Source organism: Tachyglossus aculeatus, chromosome 10 (assembly GCF_015852505.1).
Source record: "Tachyglossus aculeatus isolate mTacAcu1 chromosome 10, mTacAcu1.pri, whole genome shotgun sequence".
Taxonomy (NCBI): Eukaryota; Metazoa; Chordata; class Mammalia; order Monotremata; family Tachyglossidae; genus Tachyglossus; species Tachyglossus aculeatus.
Window position 1 is genome coordinate 13,778,143 of NC_052075.1, and position 25,146 is coordinate 13,803,288.

The 25,146-nt window shown below is 39.7% G+C and overlaps 1 protein-coding gene and 1 non-coding gene across 2 annotated transcripts in view; one reads left to right on the forward strand and one right to left on the reverse strand.

The window, feature by feature from the left end:
- The window catches only part of PCDH7 (protocadherin 7), a 432,112-nt gene that overhangs the window by 394,606 nt on the left and 12,360 nt on the right, over positions 1-25,146 (forward strand). The gene's annotated exons all lie outside the window — the stretch shown is intronic.
- On the reverse strand, positions 13,237-13,374 carry LOC119933861. The gene has a single exon (XR_005452731.1). It is a non-coding gene; the product is annotated as a small nucleolar RNA SNORA7 (small nucleolar RNA).

Genomic DNA, 25,146 nt, shown 5'->3' on the forward strand with positions numbered 1-25,146 from the left:
AGCACCCAATACCACTGGTGATAATATTAGTGAAGTAGGACAGTTTGATATCATGAATTGCTGTATTCAAACGAGTTGTTTGGAGCAAAGAGAAATTATTCAGTAATGAAGAACCCAACACTCCCAAGTAACTACTAAGCTAACTCTCTAGAAGTGGGCTGAACACTTCAGGAGGAGTATTAGCTCTTTCATGTTATTAGAGGGCTCTTCAATGTATTAACACATAACTGGTGCATACGTTGCTGCACTGTACTAAAGTGTCTGATCAGCCAACCAGGATGAGAAGTCTGACATTAAGAGAGTTAGACTCGGAATTTTCAATGTATCCTTGCCTATCTCTTAAAACTATCTGAACAACACATCTTCTTAAGTAAATATAGCCAGAATCCAATGGGGGAATAAAAGAATGATACAATGTGCATTGCAGGTGAAATGGCAATTGAGTTTCATTTTGTAATTTTTTTCCACAACCGAAAGAAAAGAATGGTCAGTGCATTCACACACAATAATTGGGTGAAGAATCAAAAGGCATAATGAAAATAGGCAAATGTTTTCTTTTTCCTACAATTAGAAGGAACAAAGTAAGCAAAAGTTTTAGAGAGACTAGATGACATTGGAGGGATGATATTCTTTGCTCCAGGGATTGAAATCAACCTCAGTCCCAGGGATACGAGATGTCAATCCAATATAGGACTGATCAAAACCAGATACCATCAGGTGACCACGAGGTTGGTGATTCCATTTTTCTTAGTTTTACCTTTGGTGTTACAATGGAGTGACTTTTGGGGATACTGAATCAACCACAAACATCTTTAAATGAATCCATTCTGAGTACGTAGTTATTTTTTAGGGAGGGCAGAAGCACATGAGTAGAATCAAGAAAATCGGTTGTTTCGATGTGTGACAACAGTAGGAAATACCAGACTTAATAGCCTAGTTTATTATAAGCAATGTATGGACTTCTCTAAAAGGTTTCTCACTTAATTACCAAATGATTCTTGCCTATGGGGTTATTCAAGACTGAAGAGTTTATCTTGCTTTTCTGTTAATCTTTAAATGAAATGAGAGCTAAAATAGGGCTTCTCATAGGCAGGGAACCTGTCTAACCACTCTGTTGTACTGGACTCTCCCAAGCAATTAGTACAGTGCTCTGCACACAGTAAGGGCTCAATAAATACCACTGAGTGATTGACCTTGTTATAGTAACATTCTAGAACTAATACATGAATGATTGTAGGGTCAAATCTTGTGCAAAGGAAACACTGTACACACGTCTTGATCATCTGGGGCCAAGCTGTCCCATGTCACAACCTGGATGATGCAATTGGAGGTGATGTTAGAACCAAGTTTTATTTTAGGGATTTTATTGGAAGAACTCTTATGCCTAAATCAAGTTCACACACTGGAAGCCTACCATTATTTTAGATTATTCAAAAATGCCCTGCAACCCATGTAAGTGTAACCTGTTGGACTTATTTTTCCTGCCTTTTTGCTTTTAATGCTCTGAAGAGTGATAGAATCCATTACAAAAGCAGATGAGAGCAGTGAACTACTTAACTTCTAAACAGATTTATAAACACCCCATCTCCTCTGTATTTCACAAAACCACAGATTCAAGAATATATAATTTCCAAATATTCCACTCTTCAGGACTGTATCTAATTCTTACCTGCCTATTTTTTTCCCAGTGTTCAGTACAGTGGTCTGCACAAAGTAAGCACTTAATAAATACTATTATTACCTCTACTTACATCCCTCATTACTTACACACTAACCCATGTCCACATCCCTTTTTCCTTCTTTCTCATAACTGAAAATCATTTTCAGTGTCTGCCTCCCCTGCTACATTGAAAGCTACTTGAGGGTAGGGATCACGTCTACTAAATCTACGGTACTTTCCCAAGTACTTAGTTCAGTGTTCTTCACACAGTAAGCACTTAATAAATCCTATTATTACTACAACTCTCTGAGACACAGTATAGGCTCACATGAGTGTGAACACATCAGTTTATCGGAAACAATGTTAGAGAACATAATAACCTGTTATTAAAATGGTAAAGGGCAACACTGCAGTGGTTATATAAATCATGGCAAACTAACGATGTGAGCATTGATTGTCTATTCATAACATCTAGCATCTATAGATTTAAAAGGAAAACACAGTTATTTTTTTTCTTATAACTAACGGGAAATGTCCTTTTAAGATTAAATTAATCAGGATGTTCCTAATTGCCTTGAAACATGGTTTCCTTGATGCTGGTCACTGAAGCATTGATTAGTGTTTGAGACTAGTGATGAACAGATAGTGTGATGGACAGGAGGAAGAGCAGCAGAGAAAAAGAAATGCATAATTTGCCCAAGAAAAGAATAGCTAAATGTTGGAGAGAAACAGGACACTTCTGAGCAAGGAACAGCTGATAGAATGAAGTTAAAACAATACAAAAATACTGTCAGATGCCTGATATGCCAGAGAAGCAGCTTGGCTCGGTGGAAAGAACACGGGCTTTGGAGTCAGAGGTCATGGGTTCAAATCCCGGCTCTGCCAATTGTCAGCTGTGTGAGACTTTGGGCAAGTCGCTTAACTTCTCTGTGCCTCAGTTACCTCATCTGTAAAATCGGGGTTAAGACTGTGAGCCCCCACCGTGGGACAACCTGATCACCTTGTAACCTCCCTAGCACTTAGAAGAGTGCTTTGCACATAGTAAGTGCTTAATAAATGTTATTATTATTATTATTATTATTATTATTATTATTATTATATTAAGTCACTTAACTTCTCTGTACCTCAGTTACCTCATCTGTAAAATGGGGATTAAGACTGTACGCGCCCCCATTGGACAACCTGATCACCTTGTTACCTCTCCAGCACTTAGAATAGTGCTTTGCACATTCATTCAATCATATTTATTGAGCACTTACTGTGTGCAGAGCACTGTACTCAAGTGCTTAATAAATGCCATTATTATTATTGTTATATTGGTCTTGCTACTTCTGTGCAAGGTTATAAAGTTAAAGATAGTAATAGTAGTAGTAACTGTTGAGCATCTAATAATGATAATAGCATTTTCTAAGTAGTTATCATTGCCATGCACTGTCCTAACTGATGGGGTAGGTACATGTAAATCAGGTTGGACACAGTCCCTGTCCTTAACTGGGATCACAGTCTAAATTGGAGAGAGGACAAGTATTGACTCCCCATTTTAGAGATGAGGAAACTGAGGCACAGAGAAGTTAAATGATGATGATGATGACTTATTAAGTGCTTACTATGTGCAAAGCACTGTTCTAAGCGCTGGGGAGGTTACAAGGTGATCAGGTTGTCCTATGTGGGGCTCACAGTCTGCATCAGGTAACTGAGGCCCAGAGAAGTGAAATGACTTGCCCAAAGTCACACAGCTGCCAAGTGGCGGAGTCGGAATTTGAGCCCATGGTCTATGACTCCAAAGCCCGGGCTCTTTCCACTGAGCCATGCTGCTTCTCAAATGACTTGCTCAGGGTCACACAGTAGAGAGCCCCTTGGTGCCCTTACCCAGTTGAGGGGGTAGATTTTAGACACATCCATGAGCTGCAACCTCTGACTGAAGTGCTTTGCACAGATAGTAAGCGCTTAATAAATGCCATTAAAAAAAAATTCTGCAGACAGGATCTACTGCCACAGCAGCATACCACAGCAAGCCTCACAGCCACCCTAACCCATATGTCCTCCAAGAGCAACATGGGGATGGAGGGGAGGAAGAGAGGCTTCTCTGGGAGAGACAGGAGCCGGGCTCATTCAACATCCCTCCCTCCCTCTTCCCCAGTTTGTCCCTCTTGTCCCTAGGCTGGTGACTAACCTAATTTAAACCACAAAGACATTACCACATTAATGGTAATGGTCTGTCTCCCAAGTCCATGCTCTTCCCACTAGGCTACTTCCCATTACTGAACACAGTGAGCTGCTCTAAAGCACTTGGGAAGTACAATAGAACCCCAGGCCTGTTCTTTGACAAGTTAAGGGGCAGGAAATGTGTCTACCAACTCTAGGTATTGCCCTCTCCCAAGCACTTAGTACAGTGTTCTGTGTACAATAAATGCTCAATAAATAGCCCTGATTGATTACAACTTAATGGGAGAGAAAACTTACAGAAGGAAATGAGAGCAGCAGTTTACTCTAGAGAAGGAGAAGGGAGAAGCAGCGTGGCTTAGTGGAAAGAGCCCAGGCTTGGGGGTCAGAAATTGTGTGTTTTAATTCCAATTGTGACTTTGTGTGTGACTTTGGGCAAGTCACCTCACTTGTCTGTGCCTCAGTGACCTCATCTACTAAATGGGAGTGAAGACTGTTAGCCCCATGTGGGACAACCTGATTACCTTGTGTCTGACCCAGCGCTCTGAACAGTGCTCGGCACATAAGTGCTTAACAAATACCATCACTGTCATTATTAGTAGTAGTAGTACTCAAAGAAAACAAACATTTTAGACATATGGTAAAGTAGTGTCTCAAAGGACATGCAGCGTCAGACTGTTAAAAGACAAGAGCTGAAGAAAGAGCAGCCCATCTATGTGGAAATCAGGGAAGGGGTTATTCTCTGTGAGCGGCGACCTTCAGAAAATTGAGAGACCAGGAAACAGATTTGAAAACAGAAACAGAACCCACATGTTATAAGAATATCAATGGGACAAAGTTTTTTTTTTTTTAATGTACACATGGTATGGAATTTAGAGTTTCTCCAAAACGTGGCATTATTCAGTCAAACGCACAGAAACAATTTTACTGCCAATAGTGTCACCTGCAACTTCGATAGGCAATCTTCTTTCTTGCCTTCAATCTTTCATACACACAATATAGTGCAATATCATGAAAGAATGCAGGGCTCGATCATCTGCTCTGTTTTAGAAGCTAGCAGATTTGAAATGCAACCAGAAATGCAGTGTTGAGCCTTACTGATCTCACTGTCAGATTTCAAATCAGTTGTCAACTCGTATTTGCCATAATATGAAACTGATTGATTATTCTGACATAGAAGTTGATGAATTTTGACTTCATGGTCTAGTTTTTATAAGAGGAAAACTAAAAGACTGATTTATAGCAATTAAGGATCAAAGGCATTTCCAAGTATTTAAATGTGCTACGATCTATTGAAAATTATTGGTGAATTTTAGTTTCATGTTTTATTATAGGACCAGCATGGACAGTACCTGTCTCTTAAAAAGTAATCAATGAATGAATGTGCTAATGCTGTGGCTGAAGTTTAATCAGCAAAAAAAAATAATGTACCAATCTGTCATTGCTTTGTCTGATGTTCTGAAAATGCAGTAGCAGAAAATATGTAAACAAGATATTTCAAATGCATCTCACTTTGTAGCAGTTTTAGAAATCCTTATATTTGGATTAGGGAGCTAAATGGAAATTTGAGACATTATTAGAAATCACTGATTCTCCTTGTCATAAGTGGCACTCTTGAAAGTGAGTGATCTTTTTTCCAGATCCCTCCTGTCTGTTGCTGACTTTTATCTAACTAGGTGGAGTTAGATGTAAAATGCATTTTCATGAGTTCCAACTTAGATCTGCTTCCCACTTCCTTTCAAGCAAGTTCTATCAGAGTTGAAATTCTGGTTCAATCAACTTATTTCCCAATTAAGTAATTTGTATTTTCATAAAGAGAAGCAGTGTGGCCACGTGGAAAAAGTGCAGGCCTGGGAATCAGAGGACCTGGGTTCGAATCTTGACTCTACCAATTACTTGTTGGGTGGCTTTGGACAAGGCATTTAATTTTTCTGTGACTCAGTTTCCTCAAGTGCAAAATGGGGATTAGGCATCTGCTCTCCCTCCTCCTTAGACTGTGAACTGCATGTGGGACAGGGGCTCTACCCAACCTTATTAACTTGATCTAGAGAAGCAGTGTGGCTCAGTGGAAAGAGCCCGGGCTTGGGAGTCAGAGGTCGTGGGTTCTAATCTCGGCTCTGCCATGTGTCAGCTGTGTGACCTTGGACAAGTCACTTAACTGCTCTGTGCCTCAGTTCCCTCATCTATAAGAAATGGGGATTAAGACTTTGAGCCCCACATGGAACAACCTGATTACCTTGTATCCCCCCCAGCACTTAGAACAGTGCTTGGCACATACTGAGCGCTTAACAAATGCTATTATTATTATTATTATTATTATTATTATTATTATTATTATTACCCATGCATTTAGAACAGTTCTTGACACATAGTAGGTGTTTAACAAATATAATAATGATAATAATACTAATAATGACGGTAAAGCATATTTTGTGACTGTCACAAGCATGACAAGGAACAGCAAAGTCATTTGTAGACCTCAATCTCTTGAGATGACCTCATAATTCAAATCAGTTTCTAGAACAGAATTATTTGCATCTGGTATATTTTCTTGAAATAAACTAACCTATGGTTATTACTGATACTTTTCTTTCTAGCTAGGATTTGAATAACTACAGAAAATCAGACTGTCTCCCTAGCCTTTTGAAAGTAACAGAACATTAAATATAAAGAAGATAATTATACTATTTGTGATAGGTTTACTGCAATTCAAACACTACATAAATTTCATTGTAGTTGCTGGGATCCTGTTTAGGCTAAAGACAATTTACTTTTAAGATTCCCTGTAATGTTCTTTTTTAATAAGAAACTCAAATTTTATAGCAAGAATGCTCTTTAATGTTCATTTTGACCTTTGCTGTTCATCATTTTTTAGGACATAGAGAAATTAAAAGTTAATTGGACATCCATGGGCAGGACAGAAAGTTTACACTGGAAGAAAAATGAATAGATAATTTTTCTTACTAAATTTAGTACTTTATAGATACTTGGGAAAGAGTATAATCATTGATTATGACTATGTTATTTAAGTGCTTACTCTGTGCCAAGCACCAAGCATACAAGACTATCAGATCCGACTACAGGCCCTATCCCACACTGGACTCAGTCTAAAGATGTTTAAATCCCCATTTTACAAATAGAAAAACTGAGGCACAGAAAAATTAAATGACTTCCCCAAGGTCACACAGCAGGAAAATCAGAACTGTGAGCCCACTGTTGGGTAGGGACCGTCTCTATATGTTGCCAACTTGTACTTCCCAAACACTTAGTACAGTGCTCTGCACACAGTAAGCGCTCAATAAATATGACAATGAATGAATGAATGAATGAACTAGGTTTAGAGCCCAGATCAATCAATCAGTGCCATTTATTGAGTACTTAATTTGTGCAGAGCACTGTACTAAATACTCAGGAGAGTAGAATATGGCTACTAGACAGTATCCCTGCTCTCAGTCAGCTTATTCCTGGTCCTATTTTCTTATTCATCCATGCTACTTTGTTATACTTACTAATATTTTACAATGCTTACTTCCCAGCACTTACTAATTCCTTACTTATACTGTCATTTTTTATTGGCTATTCTTTCTATGTAGCCTGCTGTCCTGTGATGGTAGCTCACCTGCATTCAGACTCTAAGGCTTTTACAATTTTGGGTTTTTTCAGCAGCTGTAACTATGTTCAGTAATTTCCTAGAAACTTAATAATAACGACGGTATTTACACACTTATTATGTACCAAGCACTGTTTTAAGTGCTGGGATAGATACAAGCTAATGAGGTTGTCCCACATGGGGCTCACAGTCTTAATCCCCATTTTACAGATGAGGGAACTGAAGCACAGAGAAGTTAAGTGACTTACCCAAGGTCACACTGCAGACAAGTGGTGAAACTGGAATTCGAACCCATGACCTCTGACTCCCAAGCCTGGGCTCTTTCCACTCGGTCACGTTGCTTCTCAGTGAAGCAGGTGAACTTGGTGTCACCTGGCTTCCTGAATTCATGAATTGCTTATTTTTTTGTTTTTTTCTGCCCAGCTCAGACAAGACAGTGTGAGAGAGGTGTTTGCCAGGTCAAGATGTTTAGCAAAAACCAAATTTTCTTGGTCTCCCCTCGGGACTGTATCTGGAGAGTTTCCAATACTCTACCTGTCTTGGTTATGGGAGGGAGATTCAAGCAGAGGCATACCCATTCCAATTCCTAGCTTGGGCAATGGCCAGTAAGGCGAAAGCAACCTGCTACAAGTCAAAATTCACCTGCATTGGGCAGCGGAAGCATAATAGAGAGTAGAGACTCAAATTGACTGTGCGGAAGAAGGCAATGTTAAAACACTTGCATATTTTTACCAAGAAAATCCTATGGATACACGATCAGAATGACTGCAAATGGATGAGGGGTGTTCTAGGAGAGATGTCACCTTGGAATCGCTATAGGTTGGACATGATTCAACACCATAAGACAAGACAAATTTTCTTGGAGAAAATAATCTCCAAAAATATGCTAGTCCCTTAAAAACACTCTCTAAGGTAGAATAATGCAAATAGCCTAGAAATCAGGGGAGATCAGTGATTCCTCCTTTCAGGAAGGGGGCATAATGAAGTGACAGGTTTTTTTTCCGAAGAGTTGAAATTCTTCTGAAGAAAACTGAAGCCAACTTCATAATCAATAAGATGCGTGATGTAAGAAAGTCTAGAAACAGATGTAGAAATACATTAAACTTAATTGTTTCTAATATGAAAAAGGATTTTAATGGAGTTAAAATTCCATTGCAGGCAGGGCACACTTCTATGCGTCAGTATCCCCATCTGTAAAGTGGGGCTAACATACCTGTTATTTCCTCTGCCCCCTTTAGAGGACAGGGACTGTGTCTGATCTGATTAACCTGTATCTACCTAGTGCTTGGAATCTAACATAACATTAATGTTATTATAATCATTATTATTATTAAAGAAGCTTGAAAACTGCACTTATAAAGTTAAAGCTGTAGACATTAAAGAGGAGACTGATATTTAAGTCATCGAGAAAGTGTTCTAAAATCCTGAGGGAATGCTGTTTTTTATTCTAACAAGATACAAGCATTCATCCTCAAAACATTTTCAAAAATAGAATATGTATTTTGTCTATTGAATTTAGAACAGATGGCTGTGAACAAAATTCATTCTATGAAATAAGCTCTTAGTGACAGGAAAAGAATCTTCTTAATCTGTTGCCATTTTCTGGTTGTTTATCTTTTTAGTGACTTTTAAACTTAAGTGTTTTTAGAACAGAATCATCGACGACAAGTACTATTCTTTCATTAATCTCTCCTTAGCCATGGTTTCCAATTTGCTGTACCTGACAATGTAAGGGGGATTCAGTATGTGGAAAGCTAGCAAAGAGGAGGAGGAAAAATGTACTGATGGACAGGCAATTAATAAGCAGATGAGTTTTATTTAGTAGCATCTCCAGGGACTGTCTCTATATGTTGCCAACTTGTACTTCCCAATCGCTTAGTACAGTGCTCTGCACACAGTAAGCGCTCAATAAATACGATTGATTGATTGATTGACAGAACCAGTATTCCTCAAGTTTGGACACATGAAACCAGACTAGGAGATAATCGCTTTGAGGTTGGCATTTGTCTGCAAGGTTCGATTTTGGTAACAGAAATTGTGGATTAAAAGCTACCTAAATCTAGATTTTAAGGTTTCCTGCCAAAATGCTTACATTTCTGGAAACTTGATTGGTGGTCTTTTCACATGGTAGCTATATTCAGGTTCACAGAGTATTCAGGGGTGTGTCAGCCGATTTGAGTGGTAATGATTGACATACAAAAGAAATGCACAAGGGGAAAATAAACCTTAAGTCCTCTCACTAGATCTGATCTTGAAAGGAGAAGTATGTGTGATCTATCTTTCAGGCACTTTTCTTAAAGTGCCTTTTAAAAATTGTTAAAAGGCATCCTAATTTATTGAGTTCACAAAAGCTATCAGTGATGGCAGAAAAAGGTTCTTTCTTGAAATGTATGCCTCATTCTTTTTTTCTGCCAGTAGCTTTTCAGAGTCTTTTGTCTATTTATATTCATTATTGCTGCTGTAAGAACAGTGCTGTTCTTCATTACTTCATTGGCACGCGATGCTCTGATTCAGTTTAGGCTGTCAATTCTGACCCTTTTCCTTCCCTCCCCCATGTTTGGGGACTAGAAATTACCAACAGAAAAAAGAAGCAACATGCACACTTTAGTAACAGCCTAAAACAAGCAATAATAAACACGAGACTGATAAGTCATGGTGGTAGAGAAAACAGAGGCTGCGTATGTTGAATATGGATCCTGGTCTGCACACAGTAAGCACTCAATAAATATGATTGAATGAATGAATCCTGGCACAGTTTATGAATAGTGCTGTTAATAATGATCCATTGTGAAAGGCTTTAATGTTAAATGTGTGTGTTCTCGAAACAAACAAAAAACTCTAAGTATGAAAATATCTTTTGAGAAAATATTTGCATTTTCCAGTAATCTGCATCCTTTCTGAACCCAAACTGGGCTCCATGGTAATACACTATCAGTCAATCATATTTATTGAGTGCTTACTATGTACAGAGCACTGTACTAAGCACTTGGGATGGTACAATATAACAGCATTAGCAGATACGTTTCCTGCCCATAACAGACTCACAGTCTAGAGTGGGAGACAGAGTAGATACTTAGAGAAGAATAAAAGCCCTTTCAGACCCTTTGGGAACCATTTTGTGCATTGATGCTACATATATACACTTGTGTTTGTTGTGTATGCCTCCTCTTATATTCTTAATTATTGTTCAGTGAAGTTGTCGGCTTCTCTTTCTCCATAGCAGTAGTGGAAAAAATATTTCTCAAGCATCGTCTGTGTGCAAACCACTGTACTAAGCACTGAGAAAAGAATACAGGGTAGGAATTAAATGGGGCCCCTGACCCACAAGGGGTTTGCAATCGAACAATAAAGAGGGGGCAGTGCCTGATGACATTACAGTGTAGTCAATCAATAGTATTGATTGAGCTCCTATTCTTTACAGAACACTCAACTAAGCACATGGGAGAATACAATAATGTTAGTAGATGAGCTCTTTCCCCTGAAGAAGATTACGATCTAGGGAGGAAGACAGACACTAAAACAAATTGCAGGTGAAGGGGACAACTGATTTGTTGAGGGGGAGGTGGATAATTCATTCATTCATTCAATCATATTAATTGAGCGCTTATGTACGTACGCAAACAGGCACTCATTGTGAGAAGAACGTTCCCTAATTTTCTAGTAAAATCATATCCGATCAATCCATCAGACAGTGATATTGACTGAAAGCCTGTCGTGTGCACAGAACTCTGTACTGCACACTTTGAAGACATCAGAAGACACACTTTCCCTGCCTTAAAGGAGATTACTAATCTACCCAGACAGGAAAAAAAAAATTACAAATTGAGAGTGTTAGGATGAAGAATCAGGATTTAACAGGGAGTAGAACAAATGTCAGGATGAAATGGCTGAATAAATAATTGAAGATACAAATAAATGCATTCAAAGCATGAATGAAAACATGCATTATGGAAGAGATGAGTGTCCTCTGCATGGGCCTTTGAGGTAAGTATAATAGCTGGGAAATTTGATAGTGGTCCTTTTTATTGCAACTCAGTATGACACGGTCCTGAAGGCCTTCTGAGTTGGGTTAAAAGACATTCTATTATGACTCAAGTATTGTGCAGATCTACCTAATTTGAAAGTCCCCCTTATGTAAGCTCACTGTGGGCAGGGAATATGTCTGCTACCTTCATCCTATTGTACTCCCCAAAGCGCTTAATACAGTGCTCTGCACATAGTAAGCTCTCACTAAATACCATTGACTGATTATTCCAAATCAGCCTAAATCCCAAAACAGAAGTAGAAGCAGGACAATGCTAAAACTTTTTACCGTACCATTGTTGAGAACTTTCATTTTGTCTCTTTCTGATCTCACTCAATCGTATTTGAGTGCTTACTATGTGCAGAGCACTGTACTAGATGCTTATTAGAATACAGTACAAGAGAATTAGCAGACACTTTCCCTGCCCATAATGAGCTTACAGTCTACAGGGGGAGACAGAGATTAATATGACTAAATAAGTAATTCATAATATATAACTAAAGTATAATTTCTATTATATAATTTAAATATATTCATTCATTCATTCAATCATATTTATTGAGCACTTACTGTGTGCAGAGCACTGTACTAAGTGCTTGGGAAGTACAAGTCGCCAACATGTAGAGACGGTCCCTACCCAACAACGGGCTCACAGTCTAGAAATGTCAGATGTCAAAGGTCATAGATCCAAGTGAATAGACGACTCAGAAGGGAGATGGAGTCGGGGAAAAGAGGGCTTAATTGGAGAATGCCTCTTGGAGAAAATGTGACCTTAACAATGCTTCAAAGATGGAGACACTGGTGGTCTGGTGTATATGGAGGGGAAGGGAGTTGCAGGACTTTGCACATTCATTCATTCCATCATATTTATTGAGCACTTACTGTGTGCAGAGCACTGTACTAAGCGCACATAATAAGCACTTAAATACCATTATTATTACTATTATTATTACTATTATTATTATTATTATTATTATGTGGGAAAGGGGTCAGTGGAGAGATAGGTGAGAGCAGGGCACAGTGAGTAAGCTCAAGAAGGGTGGAGTGTGCGGACCGGGCAGTGGATAACACGGTCTTCCATTGTTGATGGAAGATGGTCTTCATGCCTATTTAATAATAATAATTATAATAATAATGGAATTTATTAAGCACTTACTACAATGCAAAGCACTGTTCTAAGCGCTTATCTCCCTTGAATCTCTCTGCTTTCCTCATTCTTCTCCCCATCCCCACTGTCATTTAGGATTGTAGATGCTTAAATGTTGGCATGTTTGAAAGCAGGTGAACTGGTTGATGGCAGATTCTAAGAGGTGGAGATGTGACTCCGAAACGATTTGCCAGATGTTGCGTTAGTGTTTACTGAGAGGTATACACTGTGTAGAATTAGTCCCCAAATGGATCACCCTACCAAATACACAGTCCTGTAGGCTGGAAGCTCCTCGTTCCTTGTTATTGTACTGTACTTCTCCAAGCAGTTAGTACGGTGTTCCGCACACAGTAAGTATTCAAATACCATTGATCGATTGATTCTCGAAGGGCCATCCGTTATATTTTCTGAAGATTAATAACACGGGTCGTTTCCGACCCATAGCGAATCCATGGACACATCTCTCCCACAACACCCCACCTCCAACTACAATTGTTCTGGTAGTGAATCCATAGAGTTTTCTTGGTAAAAATACAGTAGGGGTTTACCATTGCCTTCTTACACACGATAAACATAAGTCTGTGCCCTCGACTTTCTCCCATGCCACCGCTGTCTAGCACATGTCAGTTTTGACTTGTAGCAAATTGCCTTCTATTTGCTAGCCACTGCCCAAGCTAGGAATGGAATGGGAAGGCCTCTGCTTGACTCTTCCTCCCATAGCCAAGGCCAGTAGAGTACTGGAAACTCTCCAGGTGTGATCCTGAGAGAGGTTAATCACATTTGATGCGAGCATATTGTTAGAAGCATGCATGTGCTTGCTAAATTAGTTGAAGATCAACAATTTAATACATTTCACAATCTCAAGTACTCATAAAATTCAGAAGCAATTGGGAAGTTTTTAGCTTTGTCACTCAATTTATACATTCTAAATACTAATTATCCTTCATTAATCATTCTCCTCTCTTATCCCAACACTTGTATGAAAACGGAAATAGATTACACTTTGACAATGCAGTCCAAAAAGATAAAGCTGTTCCTAGCTGTTCTTCTTTGTGCATGGAGAATGCCTCCCATTAGGTTCTACTGATACATAACTCAGTTCTGAGTTGGGTATTGGAACACCTAAAAATGTAGCAGAACAGTATGTGAATCTGACAAAATACTTTAATAACCTGCTTTGGGACAACAACTCTAGCCTAGGTTTTCAAATACAGGTGGAAGCAAGACTAAAAGTCTAAAAAAATTGAAGGCAGAGTTAGCAGGAAGCAGGGCAATGATCTGGAAAGATTTAAAAGGCTACAAATCCTGGATACTCAGGCAACTTATACTTGTGGAACTTTTCCACAATTAAAGGTTTAGCTATATGCTCATATGAAACAAACACTCCCTGCTATTGCCTACAAAAATCTCCATTAGCTTACTCCCCCTTACCTATGTCTGTCAATCATATTTATTGGGTGCTTATTGTGTGCAGAGCAATGTACTAAGCACTTGGAAGAGTGTAATACAAGAATAAATAGACATTTTGTGCCCACAACAAGCTTGCGGTCTAGAGGAGGGGACAGACATTAACATAAATGAATAAATGGCAGATCTGGACATCAGTGCTGTAGAGCTGGGAAGGGGGGATGAATAAAGGGAGCAAGTGAGGGGGATTCAGAAGGGAGTTGAAGAAAAGGAAAAGAGAGCTTAGTCAGGGAACGTTTTGGGGGGAGATGTGCCTTGAATAACGCTTTAAATTACAGGAGAGTAACTGGAATGGTTTCTTTAGAGAAAAGGGGATGGAAGCCAGATTGGAGGGGGTCAAGGAGAGATTTGGAGGAGAGGAACTTGAGAAAGCAGGTATAGACAACTTGCTTAAGAAGTTTGGAGAGGTATGGTAGGAGGAGATGTGAGAAAACTGGAAGGAGTCATGGGATTGAGGGAGGGTTTTATTTTTTTTAGAACGGGGTAACATGGGCATTTTTGAAAGCAGTGTAGAAAAGGCCATTGGAGAGGGAACAGTTGAAGATGGCAGTTAGGGAAGGAAGAAAAGAGAGGGCAAGTGTTTTGATAAATGCAAAGGAATGGGATTGTATACGCAGGTGGAAGGGGTGGATTTTGAGAGAAGAAAGGAGATCCCCTCTAGAGATACTGCTGGGAAAAGATGGGAGAGTTAAAGAAGGGGCAGGAGGGGGAGGGACTGGGGAAGAGCATGGGAAATTTTAGGGACATCACACCTGATAGTGTCAATTTTCTCAATAAAGTAGTTTGCCAGGGTTGGGGGAGGGACAAGGGTTGGGGGAGGCAGGGAGACGGGTTTGAGGAAGGAACTAAACCTCAACAACATCTGGTGAGGGCAATGGGCATGGCTGTCAATAAGGATGGAGAAATAATTTTCCCGGGCAGAGTTAAAGCATGCAAGGATAAACCTGAAGTAGACCAAGTCGGCCTGATATCTATGTGTCCTCCTTTTCTTGCAGCCCCAACACTCATTACTATTTTCAAACTTATGTTCCAACAGTTCCTTGTTCTTGACTTTCCTATCTTGGACCAATTACATATATTTTTCCCATAAGGAGAACACCTTCACCCCTTAGTTCTCCCCACCACTCCATTATGTCCCAGTTTTCTATCAAAAATGTTGTTAAAGTCAACTTCCCAAGCAGAAGGTCTATAATAACAGTAGTAAGGATGCGCAAGGATGACATGCAAATTTGTGAAGCGTCCCATATTTTTATTTATTTATTTTACTTGTACATATTTATTCTATTTATTTTATTTTGTTAGTATGTTTGGTTTTGTTCTCTGTCTCCCCCTTTTAGACTGTGAGCCCACTGTTGGGCAGGGACTGTCTCTATATTTTGCCAACTTGTACTTCCCAAGCGCTTAGTACAGTGCTCTGCACACAGCGCTCAATAAATATGACTGATTGATTAATAACAACTGCATTTTAAAGCACTTATTATGTACTAAGAGCTGGGGTAAATACAAAACACTATGAGCCAAACCGAGTACTCAATAACCCTGCTTTCCTAAGAGTAGAGAAGCAGCATGGCCTAGTGGAAAGAGCCCGGGATTGAGAGTCAAAGGACTTGAGTTCTAATTTGGGTTCTTGCCGGCTTGCGTGACTTTGGAAAAGTCACTTAACTTCTCTGTGCCTCAGTATCCTCATCAGAAAAACAGGGATCCCTCTCTCTTACTCTGTGAACCCCATGTGGGGTATGTACTGTGCCTAACCTGATTATATTTCACAATTATTCATATTGATAGAAAAAAGAATGGTATTTTTAAGCGCTTACTGGGGGTAGAGAAAGCTAGGAAATATTTTTACTTTCGACACTCTAAAATATGATGGTAAAAATAGCATTACAATTTAAAGTGAAAACTGTACGATCCTTGTGGGCTAAGCATGTGTCTAGCAACTCTGTTATACTGAACTTTCCCAAACGCTTTGTATAGTGCCCTGCACACAGTAAGCACTCATTGCAATTATTGATAATTAGGGATATCTCACTGACACTACTCTCCATTTATCCTCAATCAATATTTATTCATGGCTTACTCTTTGCAGAACATTGTACTAAGTGTTTGGAGGAGTAATAATAATAGTAATGGCATTTATTAAGCACTTACTATGTGCAAAGCACTGTTCTAAGCACTGGGGAGGTTACAAGGTGATCAGGTTTTCCCACAGGGGGCTCCCAGTCTTAATCCCCATTTTCCAGATGAGGTAACTGAGGCACAGAGAAGTTAAGTTGAGAAGCAGCATGGCTTAGTGGCTCAGTGGAAAGAGCAAGGGCTTCTGAGTTGGAGGTCATGGGTTCAAATCCCAGCTCTGCCAATTGTCAGCTGTGTGACTTTACGCAAGTCACTTGACTTCTCTGTGCCTCAGTTACCTCATCTGTAAAATGGGGATTAAGACTGTGAGCCCCACACAGGACAACTTGATCACCTTGTATCTTTCCCAGCGCTTAGAACAGTACTTTGTACATAGTAAGCACTTAAGAAATGCCATTGTTATTATTATTATTAAGTGACTTGCCTAAAGTCACACAGCTGACAATTGGCAGAGCCAAGATTTGAACCCACGACCTCTGACTCCAAAGCCTGTGCTCTTTTCCACTGAGCCTCATTGCTTTTCAGAGTACAATATAATAGAGTACAATATAGAGTACAATATAATAGGGCAGAGTACAATATAATACAGTTGGTAGGCACATTCCCTGCCCACAATGAGCCAAGAGTCTTTTTCTTCTTTGTTTTATCCCTATTTTTGCAACAGTTTTCCTGCCATTTTCTTTTTGTGGGTTCATCCTCTTGGCTGACTATCTTTTACTTTCTTCGTGATGAGAAGTGATTGATACACTTATTCTTTCTCTGCTATTTTTCATGTCGGCTGTGCTAATATCCTTTGGAGTCATTTTTATGGATTAGCCTTTATGCCACAGCCTGCCTCTACAAGTAAAACCAAATGAGAATATTGTGTGTAATACTCAGCTACTAATGGATCTCACTCACATGAATCTGTCATAAGTCTGTAACCAGTCAGAGCTGATGTTTGTAATTAATCCACACCATGTAATCCTTTCAACCCAGCTGAAAATCAATAAAAAAAAAACTTCCATGGGACATAAATCAAGCTGAGAGATTCATTATCTTTCTCCATTTGACTTACCCATTTTTTTAAGATCTATGAAGTCATTTCCACCTGTTTACTGTGAGCAGTGGAGTCTAGTGCAGAGGTGAGCAGAATTCAGAAAGCTCCATTAGTTTACCTTAACCTCTACTTCTATGACCTTGCTCTGACCACTTATCCTCTCTGTACTTGTCTTCTACCTCCCTGTCACTGAATTATTTGAATCAAGATGGTAGGCTCACTGATTGCTTATTTTGACTACTAGATTGTTATGTGCCATACCAAATGTACTGAACATTAAGGATTTTTTTTCACAAATAAGGCTTTCATTTCTGCGTTGTTTTCCCCTAGAAGTGAGGCGGCAGGTTATTATCCAATTGAAAGAAATACATTTTTTTTTTACCCCCAATCCAACAGAGAAGAAAGATGTAGAGTTTGACTTGATTTGTAACGAGAGGAGAGAACGATAGCAAGCATCCTGAAAATGTTATTGACTAAAGCAAGAACAGCCACTGAATACCTGCTCATGGCCAATCAATCGGTGTTATTTATTGAGGGCTTACTGTGTGCAGAGTACTGTACTAAGTGCTTGGGAGAATACAACAGAGTTGGTACACACAATCTCTATCCTCAAGAACCTAAAAATCTGGCAGGGCAGTTTTAGCGCATACTATAGTAGGGTCGGTTGGACCGATGTGGGCTTTTTTAGCCACACTGGCAACCAACTGGAAAACTTACCGTTGATGACACCATCTTTGAATACAGAGGAGGACTTGAAATGACAACTTTTTCCCATAAAGGAATAGTAAAAACAGGGGGCCTATTCTGACTTTCCTAACAGAAACACAAAGAACAAGCAGGAAGAGACAGGTAGAGTGTTGTATGAAGGCCTTTTGAGGACACCACATGACGTTTAAGGCCTCTTTCAATTTTATCTTGTCCAACTATTCGACATTCTGCAGTCATTTGGCATACTTTAGTGATTTTTCCAATAGTGAGGATTTTATAATTGTTTTAGGACTGTCTGCACCTTCCTGAACTAAAAATCAGAACGAGTGTATACTTCCATGGCATATCTCCCGAACAGAACTGTGTATTTTATATTGGTCACTTTGGGAAGTTGCCTCGATTGGGTTTTAAATTGGGACAACTCAGGTTGATGCCACACATTTTGAAATAAGTCCAGTTTTTCAGCAGGAAATGGCGATGCTGCCATTTAGGTACCTTCCAGATAACGGACTGAGTTATATCTTGCCCAGTAGGTACGGATTCATGATTTTCTTCTTGCTAAACCTAAGCCTCTCTGTTATGAGGTGGAAAAACTTTTAGTAAAATAATTATTTATATCCAGGGCTTTGTTTCTTGGAGTGGTTATTTCTCAAATTAAAAAATTATGTTGAGGGTTGGAATTTATTTTACTTTGTCTCTCCCTACCACAAGGCATTTTATTTTACTGAGTTTTATAATAAGGCTATGAATAATGTATAACAAGTTGCACTTTTCCGTTTATCTGATAAAACTGCTCTGCCCCAAACCTGACTGTAATCCTAATCATATTAAATCCCTGTGAGGACTGCTGAGAGACACCTACGTATATCATGGACAGATAATTAGGCTTCCTTTTCAGTGGACAATATTTCGAATGGTTAAATGGCATTTCTTAACACAGCATAAAGGCTAAATGAATCCCATAAGTCATGGTTAGTTTTTATTCACTGAAGTAACTTTTCCTTGACAGTTACTTAAAAGACAAGTCGTCTCAAGATATTTGTTTTCTCTGGCTTTTCACACTGGAACCTTGCATTATTTAAAGGAGACTTAATATGCAGAGCAGAGAGCAGTTTCTTAACTTTTTTTCCTCTCTATTTGAAGGTAATTTAATACACATTAACTAGGATTCAGCACATTTTACAGTTTTTGTTCAAGATCACTGGGACTAAGCTTTGTGCTGTAAGGAGACAATTTGAATACACTTACAAAGTCCGCCCAAGAGAAAAGAGAGACAGGCTTCTCAGGAGAAGGGACAGCTTGTTGGTTAATATTTGCCAATTTTACATTCTTTTGTGCTCCCATGGGAAAAGAAAATGAGAGTGCAAAAAACGGATTATCTAATGCATAACAGTCATTATTGAATATGTGTTTTGTCTCTGGAAATGAAAGATTATGCCTTGTTCAACAGGTGGCACAGTACTGATTATTGTTTATATAGGTTCTTTAATCATTGTGCGTGTCTCTAAATTACAATACACTTGATTTTGGTTAACTCTGATCAAGTAGTAATCACAAAATATAGTATATTCTGACAAAATTATTATTTTACAAACATAGCCTTGGGAAGAAAAAGGGAGCGTGTTGCTACTTGTTTGTTATTTTTAACTTTCATGAGAAAAAAAGCAATGGCAATTTCAATTCTTTTAGCATGGTATTCTGTTTGCTAAGGGACAGACATAATATAAAATTTAAAACTTTGTTAATTTTATGAACCTGAAAATTTACTGGCAAAATCTGCATTGCCATTTTCAACAAATTCTTTTTCACTTCACTGACAGAAAATATATCAAACAGTTAGCTTGCCATTTTAAAATTTTACTTTCAAGTACGGCTGTCTTCGGCAGATTTCTTCATACAATTTAAGGCATTAAAATAAAGGGGTGAAACAGAACATCATGCTAAAGAAAAGGTAAATGATAAAGAAAAGATAAACAGTATTTCAGAAAATTTTATTGGCCTTAATAATTTCAGCCGTTATTATACCCAAAAAATAAAATTATACCCAAATTGCCAAAACAAGCCCATACATTTTAGTCTGAGTAAAAAACATAATTCAGAACTATGTAGACAAGTGCTGCTAACAGGACAACTATTGTAGCTTCATCTGTTTCTTAGTTTCAGAACTCAGTTCTTGAGGATTGTTCCTCCTCACTGTCCTTTCCCCTTCAGCTACCCATCCTGTAACTAGTGTCAATCTCCCCCTCTATATTATAGTGAGGTCACTGTGGGAAGGGAATAATAATAATAATGATGGTATTAGTTAACCACTTACTATGTGCAAAGTACTGTTCTAAGCGCTGGGGAGGTTACAAGGTAATCAGGTTGTCCCACGGGGGGCTCACAGTCTTAATCCTCATTTTACAGATGAGGTAACTGAGGCCCAGAGAAGTTAAGTGACTTGCCCAAAGTCACACAGCTGACAAGTGGCAGAGCTGGGATTTGAACCCATGACCTCTGACTCCTAAAGCCCGGGCTCTTCCCACTGAGCCACGCTGCTTCCCCATATGTAAGATGGGGATTCGAGGCCTTTTCTCCCTCCTTAGACTATGAGTCTCATGTGGGACAGTGATTTTCATTCAGTGGTATTTATTGAGCGCTTACTGTGTGCACAGCACTGTACTAAGCACTTGTCCAATCTGCTTATACTGCATCTATCCCTGTGCTTAGTACAATGCTTGGCAATCAGTAAGCCATTACAACAATCACCACTGGTAAGAATCTCTTACCTCCACACCTCTCACATGAAAATTTAGCGGTTCTCTTCTAGCGACACTAACTTCCTGTAGGGGCAATGCTCAAATCCCAATCATCATCATCATCAATTGTATTTATTGAGCGCTTACTGTGTGCAGAGCACTGTACTAAGCGCTTGGGAAGTACAAGTTGGCAACACATAGAGACAGTTCCTACCCAACAGCGGGCTCACAGTCTAAAAGGGGGAGACAGAGAACAAAACCAAGCATATTAACAAAATAAAATAAATAGAAAAGATATGTACAAGTAAAATAGAGTAATAAATATGTACAAACATATATACATATATACAGGTGCTGTGGGGAAGGGAAGGAGGTAAGGTGGGGGGGATTGAGAGGGGGAGAGGAAGGAAGGGGCTCAGTCTGGGAAGGCCTCCTGGAGTAGGTGAGCTCTCAGTAGGGCCTTGATGAAGATGAATGATGAAGAGGGGAAATCTATGACCTAGTAGAAGTAAGACATGTTCTTGACTTGTTTGGGCGGTTATGGGAGGTTCACCATCACCACTACCCAGTCCCGCAGAAGGTTACTAGCACCCATTCCCTCACACGGCTCTATCTGTATCTGCTGACTCCGGAAGGCCTGGAGTTAAAGGAGATCAAATTATTATCAGCCGATTTTACCTCATTTTTAAGGCCTGCCTGTACGTTTAGGTACAGTTGCCAACCCTGGTGCCACCATGCCATCCTACTGGTAGAAGCTGTGGCAGGGGGCATAGCTGTTCCAGTGCTTTCAACGGCAGCAGGAACAGCGGGCACTGCTGAATGAGTTTACGAGCTGCTCTGGTCCCCGTGGGTCTTGCAGCACATGGGGCAAAACACTGGGCAAAGAAAACTGGTGTCGTCTGTGGTCACAGGAAATGATATCTCTGAGAGCTCAGCAGCAGTAGACCTATTTAGGGCTAGTGATTTCACTACTCTGTTGCATTGCACTCTCCCAAGCCCCTAGTCCTTCGTCCAGTACGTAAGCCATTGTTGAGTACAATGAGAAGCAGCGTGGCTTAATAATAATAAAAATAATAATGTTGGTATTTGTTAAGCGCTTACTATCTGCAAAGCACTGTTCTAAGCGCTGGGGTAGATACAAGTTGATCAGGTTTCCCCACGTGAGGCTCACAGTCTTAATCCCCATTTTACAGATGGAGTAACTGAGGCACAGAGAAGTTGAGTGACTTGTCCAAAGTCACACAGCTAACAATTGGCAGAGCCGGGGTTTGAACCCATGACCTCTGACTCCGAAGCCCGGGCTCTTTCCACTGAGCCACGCTGCTTCTCTAAGTGGCTTAGTGGAAAGAGCCTGGGCTTTGGAGTCAGCGGTCATGGGTTCAAATCCCGGCACCACCACTTGTTAACTGTGTGACTTTGGGCAAGTCACTTCACTTCTCTGGGCCTCAGTTCCCTCATCTGTAAAATGGGGATGAAGACTGTGAGACCCACGTGGGACAACCTGATTACCTTGTATCTCCCCCAGCGCTTAGAACAGTGCTTTGCACATAGTAAGCGCTTAATAAATGCCATCATTATTATTATTATTATTATTATAACAACACTCAGAATGGCTGACTTATGGTACTTGTTGGCTTGTGGGGCGGACTGTTTGCACCCTGTGCCTGATCTCATCTGACCACAGAAACTAAGCAGAACCAGATCTGGTTACTATTTATTTTACTTGTACGTATTTACTATTCTATTTATTTTATTAATGATGTGCATCTAGCTTTACTTCTATTTATTCTGATGACTTGACACCTGTCCACATGTTTTGTTTTGTTGTTCGTCTCCCCTTTCTAGACTGTGAGCCCGCTGTTGGGTAGGGTCTGTCTCTATATGTGTTGCCGACTTGTACTTCCCAAGCGCTTAGTACAGTGCTCTGCACACAGTAAACACTCAATAAATATGATTGATTGATTGAATGAATACTCTAAAGGAAGACCTCCTGGGGTAGCAGGCATTAAGAACCCCCCCTATAACTTTGGCAAGTAAACTCACTTTGATTACTTTAACGTTCTCCCTGTGTATTATAAGTTTTAGCCAGGAAGCTTTTGAAGCCGTGGATTGATAGATGGCAACTGTGAGCCTGCTATTGGGTAGGGACCGTCTCTATATGTTACCAACTTGTACTTCCCAAGCGCTTAGTCCAGTGCTCTGCACACAGTAAGCACTCAACAAATACGACTGAATGAATGAATGAATGAATGAATGACTGGCATTGGTTTACTTCTAGTAAAGCCTTTTGGCTCTGTTTAGGACTGGCTAAATTGTAGCAGCATTTACTGAGCACCCACGTGGTGCAGCCTACACTCTAATGGGGGAGAGAATAATCAAATGGCAACGCCAATAGGGTAACATTCACCCCAACACACTCGGCTATCATTAACAGTGAAAAAAGGCACTCCAAGTGGTGAATTTTCTCCATGTGTGTGGGGTGGCTGGAAGGTTTATGAGCAACAGAACCGATCCCACATAGTATCCTTGGCTCAGTGGAAAGAGCCCGGGCTTTGGAGTCAGAGGTCATGGGTTCAAATCCCTGCTCTGCCAATTGTCAGCTGTGTGACTTTGGGCAAATCACTTAACTTCTCTGGGCCTCAGTTACCTCATCTGTAGAACAGTGCTTTGCACACAGTAAGCGCTTAATAAATGCCAGTATTATTATTATTATTATTATTATCTGTAAAATATGGATGAAGACTGTGAGCCCCCCGTGGGACAACCTGATCACCTTGTAACCTACCCAGCGCTTAGAACAGTGCTTTGCACACAGTAAGCGCTTAATAAATGCCATCATTATTATTATTAGTATCATTACTGAGTGCTTACTGTGTGCAAAAGTCTGTACTTAAACGCTCACAGACTACAAGTACAACAGAGTTGGTAGACGCATCCCCTGACCACACACAATGAGCTTACAGATACAAACTGTCTCCTGTCTCCCTGATGTGGTCAAAATGCGCAGATCCTTAAGGGTCCCTGAAATTAATGGCTTGAGACACCTTTACTTCAATCAATCAATCAATCAATCGTATTTATTGAGCACTTACTGTGTGCAGAGCACTGTATTAAGCACTTGGGAAGTACAAGTTGGCAACATATAGAGACAGTGCCTACCCAACAGTGGGCTCACAGTCAGTCACAGTCTACTTCAGAATGGAAAGTAAACCTTAATGAACAAGGGAAAGGAATTTGGTTTTCCGCTACAAGGCCCATGTCTGGCAAGACAATACCAAATGTGCAAGCAGGAAAGATAAAAATAAAGTGCAGGTATGACAGAAGGTCAGGATGATTTGCCACTCATCACCATCTCCTAGCCTGACTGTATCCTCTTCGCACTGTGGCAGTCCCATAATTTACCACGATTATCTGTAACATCATGTTGACGGCTAAGTTGTGATTCATGCTTTCCTTAAGTCAACTTCAGGAGTGATGACAGTCTAATTGCACCATGGATTGTTTAAACCAAGTTTGTTAAGCACAGACACGTTTTACTGAAAATTCTCAACGTATGTAATTTGACATTGTGACAGATTAATACCTAAGCATTAGGCCGGCAGAACAATTAGAGAGCTTAAATGTGAACCACATCTTAATGTCTCTAGGATTCCAAGAACTAACATTAAGTCCTACTATTCTAAATGCTTGGTTGTTATTTCACTGTCAGAAGTAAGAAAAGACTACCAAAAGATATAACAGAACTGGAATAACAGCATCTTTCCAGACTACTGAAATCTAGGAAATTATTGTAAATTCAATATGTCTTTAATATGCACAGTGGTCTTCCTGAGGTAATCACTGAGGAGGGTATTAATTTAGAATTAATAAAACTGAAATATATAAGCCTCAGTTATGCTGCAAAATAATACGTAAATAAAAAAGTTGAAGTTGAAAATAATAGTGAAGTAGGAGTAGCCGTAGGATTTATCGACTGTCCGCAAGGTCCCGTCTACTGTATTGAGCATTTGGGAAGTTCAGAATAATGAAAGGACATATTCTCTGCCCACGTGGACTTTGCATCACCTGTTGAAGCATTAACACACCAATTTCAACTACAGTGGGTAAAAGAAATACATTGAGCAGGCATATGTACAAGAGTGATAAGGGGGTTTAAATAATTTCTTAAGCATTTTCTAATGAAGTGTGAAACATACTTTATAGGTTACTGATAATAATGGTGGTATTAAGTACTTTCTATAATAATAATAATGGCATTTATTAAGTGCTATGTGCAAAGCACGGTTCTAAGCGCTGGGGAGGTTGCAAGGTGATCAGGTTGTCCCACGGGGGGCTCACAGTCTTCATCCCCATTTTACAGATGAGGTAACTGAGGCCCAGAGAAGTTAAGTGATTTGCCCAAAGTCACACAGCTGACAACTGGTGGAGCCGGGATTTGAACCCCTGACCTCTGACTC